This window comes from Fukomys damarensis, unplaced genomic scaffold, assembly GCF_012274545.1.
Source record: "Fukomys damarensis isolate Sample0158 unplaced genomic scaffold, DMR_v1.0_HiC HiC_scaffold_1, whole genome shotgun sequence".
Taxonomy (NCBI): domain Eukaryota; kingdom Metazoa; phylum Chordata; class Mammalia; order Rodentia; family Bathyergidae; genus Fukomys; species Fukomys damarensis.
Genome location: NW_022900913.1, coordinates 59,483,525 through 59,489,946, shown reverse-complemented (window position 1 = coordinate 59,489,946; position 6,422 = coordinate 59,483,525).

The window sequence follows — 6,422 nt, the reverse complement described above, 5'->3', positions numbered from 1 at the left end:
TGCTTTTTTTGTTACTATGGCTCTATAGTATATCTTGAAGTCAGGTATTTTGATACCTCCAGAATTGTTCTTATTGCCTAGTGTTGCTGTGGCTATTTGAGGTCTTTTGTTCTTCTACATACATTTTAGGATTGTTTTTTCCAATTTTGTGAAAAATGTCAGTGGTATTTTGATGAAGAATCTATAACTTGCTCTCAGTAAGTATGGCATTTAAACAATATTATTTTTCTCAATCCATGAACATGGGTGTCTTTCCATTGTCAATTCCTTTAATCTATTATGAATGGGGTTGTTTTCCTGATTTCTTTCTCAGTGACTTCATTATTAATGTATAGGAAACCTACTAATTTTTGTATGTTGTCTTTGTATCCTTACTACTTTACTGAAAATGTTTTTATCAGTTCTAAGACTTGCTGGACTATAGGATTTTCTAGTTACAGAATCATATCATCTGCAAACAGGAATAATTTGAATTCTTTTTCTATTTGTATCTGCTTTTCTTTCTCTTACCGGATTGTTCTAACATTTACAAATTCTTGATTTTATAGGAAATGTTTTCAGTTTTTCCTCATTGAGAATGTGTGGTTTTTTATCATGAAGTTATATTAAATTTTCTCAAAGCCCTTTTCTGCAGCTGTTAAAACAATCATATGATTTTTATCCATGATTTTATTTATGTGATGTATTACATTTATTGATTTGCATATATTGAATCAACCTTGCATACCTAGGATAAAACCCACTTGGTCACAATGTATGATCTTTTTAATGTGATACTGAATTCAGTTTGAAAGTATTTTACTGAGGAATATTGTGTGTTCATCAAGGATATTGGTTTTATTGTTTTTTTTGTTGTTATATAACTGTTTCAACCTTTGTATTGTTCTTTTGTCTTTTTTGCCCTGATATATATTTTTAATTTCTTTCCTTCTACTGACTTGAGGTTTGATTTATTCTTGTTTTTCATGCCATGAAATGTCTCATTAGGTTATATGAGATCCTTTTTTTTTTTTTTTTAATGTAGCTATAATCTTCCTTCTTAGAACTGTCTTTACTGTGTCCCTTAGTTCTGGTAGGTTGTTTTATTCCCATTTTGGTTTTATCATAAGAGTCTTTAACCCCATCCCCCATCTCTTCACTGATCCACTGCTAGTTCAGAAGTGTATTGTTCAATCTCCATGTGTTTATATAATTTCTGCAGTTTCCCTTGCTGTTGATTTTTAGTTTCATTCCATGTGGCTAAGTTTCAAGAAATTATTTCAGACTTTAACATTTTTTAAGATTTGCTTTGTGACCTAAAATGTGATCTATTTTGGAGAAAGCTCTATGTGCTGATAAAATCAAGTGTATTCTATAGCTGTTGGATGAAATATTGTGCAGATGTCCATTAAGCTTATCTGATCTTTAACTGTGATTTTTATGGTTGTTGATGATGATGATTTTTTTGTCTTGATGATCCAGTAGTAAGACTTAGGTATTGAAGTCACTTTTTATTATTGTGTTTGGTCTGTCCTATAGTGTTTGTTTTATTAAATTATGTTTTCCTATGTTTGGAGCACATCTATTTATTACTGATGGATTGTTCTCTTTATTAATATGTAATGATTTTCTTTGTCTTCTCTGATCAATTTTAGTGAAGTCACTTTGTTAGTTATGGGTATAGCTACTTCTCTTTGCTTTTGAATTCTACTTGATTGGATTATTCTCCATCCTTTCCTTTTCAGACTATGTATGTCTTTGGTAGTTAGGTTTTGCAGACAGCAAATAGTCGAGTCCAGTCTGTGTTCTTTAATAGAAAAAATTATACCATTCACATTTAGTTGTTATTGAAAGAAACATACTAGTTCCTCTCATTTTGTTGTTCTTGTAGCTGTTTTGAATATTCTATATTCATTCCTTTTCTCTTTTTCATTTTAGCACTTTGATGGTTTACTGAAGTAATCATGTTTCTTTCCTCCTTATTTACTTAACTATCTTCTAGTGAGATTTACTTTTTCCCATGTTGTTTTTGTTATGTTTATCTTGATTCTCCATCTGAGTGTAGAATTCCTTTGAGTACCTCCTATAATGCTGGTTTAGTGGTCATGAATTCTTTCAGTTTATGCTTATCATGGAAAATTTATTTCTCTTTCACTTTTGCTGAACATAATAATCTAGGTTACCAGGCGTTTTTTCCAGGGTATATTTTTCTATGGGTTGGCTATTAATGTATTTCTGCTGAAAAAAATCTTCTGTTATACAGGTGGGATTACCTCTATAAGTCATTTGACATTTCTCTCCTGCAATTTTGAATATACTTTCTTTGTTGCGTACTTCTGGCAACTTAATGTGTCTGGTCAGGTCTGTTTAGGTTTCTCAATGCCTCCAGTACCTGCATATTAATGTCATTTCCAAGATTTTGGAAATTTTCTTTTACTGAATAGGTTTCCTATACCATTAACCCATATTTAAACTTCATCTAAACCTATAATTTTAAGGTTGGTTTCTTAATGTGTCTCATGGATAAAAATTATTTTTATTTTTTTTCATTATTACTGTCTGAAACATGCTAGTTCATTCACCTTATCTTCAAGCCCCAATATTCTTTCACTTAATCTTGTCTATTAGTGAGGTTTTCACTTGAGTTTTTTATTTGAGTTATTGAGTTTTCATTTCCAAGATTTCTGTTTATTTCTTTTCAGAAGCCCTCTGTATTGAATTTCTCTTTCATATCCTGCATTGTCACTCTTAATTCATTCATTTATTTTCCTTTTTTAAATTAATCGATCATTTTAGAAACCAGTCTTTTGACTTCTTTGGCATTCTAGCCACTTTGATATCTTTGGATTCAACTTCTAAGGAGTTATGAAGTTTTGGAGAAATCATGATGCCTTGTTTATTCTTTTTCTTGGTTTCTATGTTGAGATTTATCTCTTGGGATAGATATCTCTTTAATTGTCATGTGAAGATCTTGCTAATGAGAAGCCTTCTCTTAACCTTATGCCCTGGGATACTGGTTTGTTATGTAGTATGCTTAATTCCAAATGGACTTGATATTGTAATTTCCTTATGGCTTCTTAGGCTGTGATGATTGAATTTGACTCTGGGTATACTGTGCTGGAACCTAAGGGACCTCCCTCCTCTGTAGGACGCACATGATTGGTTTCCTTTGGTAGATCAGGTAGATAATGTTGTGTATAGCAGAGTATACAAAGTATATTTTCTGTGGTTTCTCCTCCAGTCTTGTTAGCACTGCGCAGTCTGAAACAACATGGAACACTCTATGTTAGGGCTTCTACTTGGTGAAATCACTACACTTATGTATTTTTTTCTATTATTGCTAAGGGGGTAAATTTTTAGTAGGTATCTTCAAATCTCCCATCTATGCCTACTTGGGTCTGGTCATCACCCAGGGATTTTTGTCTCCCCTATTTTTGAGTATTTGACAAAGTTTCAGCAGGACTAGGTTATGGTTAAAGTTCAGCTTCTCTCAGCTGAGCTGGGTCTATAGTTCAGTGGCAAAGTATCAACTCTACAAGTTTAAATGCTGAGCTCAATTGTCAGCACTTCTTCAAGAGGTGAAAACAACCAACAGTTAAAAAACAAACAAACAGGGAGGGGAGGAGGGGTGAAGGGAGGGCAGGGACAAGGGGAAAAAATGAGAACCAAGGCCTGTCATGTAAAGGTGCAAGATCCCAATGGTGAATGTAACTGTACCGTATACCTAAAATGTACCAATAAACTCAGTGAGGGGGAAAAAAAACCCTTAAAAGTAGATCAGATATAGAAATACAATAAAAACCTATTTACAAAAAATATCTATAACACCAATAGCCATAGAGAGGAAAAGGGCAGACATAATATGAAATAGACTAAAAGGATAAACTGTGAAAGTAAAATTAATAATTAAAATGGAAGAATAAAAGGAAGAAAAAACTAAATAATTTAAAAGTATATAAAATTACATAAAACTGTGAAATAATGAGGAAAAACAAAACAAGATAAAAACCAAACCATTATTAAAATTCCTCTTTTCCAGTGGGCATGGTGGCATGCACGAATAACTCTTGCTAATTAGGAGACTAGGGTAGGAGGATTGTAGATTTGAATCCAGCCTGGGCAATTTAGTGAGATCATATCTCATAAGTAACTTCTTTGTTTTTTGTTTTGTGTGTGTGTGTGTGTGTGTGTGTGTGTGTGTGTTTGTTTTTTTTGTTTTTTTACAGGGCTGAGGATGTAACTCAGTGGGAGAGCACTTGCCTAGCATGTACCAGGCCCTGGGTTCCATCCCCAATACAGAAAAAAATCAATCAAACAAACAAACAAAAAACATCTCCTTGCTGAGACATTTAGAAGGGGGGAAAAACCTCAATTGAGCTGTTTCTTTCCAGAGCCTCTAATCCTAGAATTAGCCAGAAAAGAGAGGGGTTGGAGAAATAGGTCATAGTTGCAGTCAGGTGTGTTGTATCTCAGTTCTAGTCAAACAGGCTAACCTGGAGAAGACGCTAGTATGGAGGCTGAGCCCTGCCCAACTTACCAACCAGAACTGAGGCAGTGTTGTATACAGCACAGCCATATTGACGCCAAAAGCCTCTGCATGTGTAGCAAAGGACACAGCAACTTTAGGAGCCACCCTGTGAGCCCTTCTCACTGGTTGCACCTGTGGCCCAATTGGGTCAGTGTCCCCTTACTCCCAAGACTCTCTGTACCCAGGGGTGTGGCACATGCAGAAGCCATGGTGTTGTATCCGCTGAATGCCTCATGTTGTGGAGAAAGGAACCAAACTTTCAGTCTGTGCTTGTGGGGAGCCACAGGAACTCAGTGAGATGCAGGTCTGGCCATGGTACTCTCAGATCCAGCTCTGGGTGAATCCCACACACAGTTGGTCTTACTCCTCATCACAGAGGTCGGACACCAATTTTAAATTGAACCAAAGTATCTAAACCACACTTTGGTCACTGGGATCTCTCTGGATCTGTGTCATAGTCCCTTCCTTGGGCCCACATGGTCACTCTTGGGTTTTGGAGATATAAAATGTAGGGGCTTCTGATCCCCTAAACAGTAAACTCAGATGATAGGACTTAAGGTGGTTCCCAGTTGCACATTGGCCACATGTGAATATGCTGGGAACCTCTTGCTCAGCACCAGCTCACTGTGTGGATCCCAGGTCTTCCCATCTGCTCAGGGCCGTATGTTTGCAAGGTGCCGGATTCTGCACTTGTGGAATTCACTGGGGCTCTATGTCTCTCACTTAGGTCCCTTCAGTGGGAGCTCTCCTCACCTTTGAGTTGTCCCCCAGCATGTTTATTCAAATTCCTGCACCATACAGTTATGTACCCATTTTTAAAATTTCAATCTCATGGACACACAGGCATGCTAGGTGTCTCTAATCTTCCAGCTTCTTATCCTCTTTTTTTTTTAAATCCAAGAGATATGTTAAATGGCACACCTAAACCTGAGTGGATTTGCTTGGTGGGAAAAAGAATAAATTAGGTTTAGAAAATTATAACGCAGGTGTAAGAAGACTATTGTCAGTTGAATTAAAAGCTTCCAATAAATGCTGTTATTACAGTGGCTTATTTTTCCTGTTATCATCTTTGTCTTTAGTCCTTCCCAGTTGTGTTTAATCAGAGAGCATCTGGACTTTTATCATCTCCCTGTCTCTGATTCAGACGCTGTCAGATGACACAGGCACTGGAGAGCTCACTGAGGTAAATTCTCTGCAGGATCCAGGAGTCTTTCCTTTGTTGTCTCACTGCCATGAAATGTCCCCAGCAAGCTTGTCTAGGATGCTACTCACTTCTACTCCTAAAGAAACAAAATTTTAATCCTCAAAGTTTTATGTTTTTGTTCATTTCTGAAGTTTGCAGTACCCAGAGAAGAATGACCCCTGTTCCAAAGAGAAAAAAAGTAACATTTTTTAAGGACGTGAAGACTAGTTAGATCTATGCCCACAACACTTACTTTGGTAGCTTCTTTCCATCCAAGAAGTTCCGCTTTCCACCAGTAGTGTAAATGTTACCTGGAGTAATTTGATCTCAGAGAGTATTCCTAGTACGAGAAGGGTGAGACCCTGCTAATTTGCTTTTCTGTGGCATCCACACGGTTAGTATTATAAGGAGGAAGAAGACCCAGGGATCAGTAAGAGTTGCACGTGTAATAAACGGAGGCAAAGCATAGTCAGCTAATCACAGCCATAGTTGTGTGTGTATAATAATTGCTCCTCTTATTCTTTGGATGCAGATGCTGCTGAAACGATGCCCAGTGAAGAGCTTGCGCTGACCATGGAAGAAAGCAGCAGTCAAGATGAAGCTGAGGCGCAGGTCGGCCCGTGTCCTGGCCGCCTGGGGGCGTCCTACGCCGAGGCCTGGGGGTACTTCCACCTGGCATCTTCGCGCCCCGGGTACCCGTCGGGCCGCTGGGCCACCTGCCGGCTGTGCGGG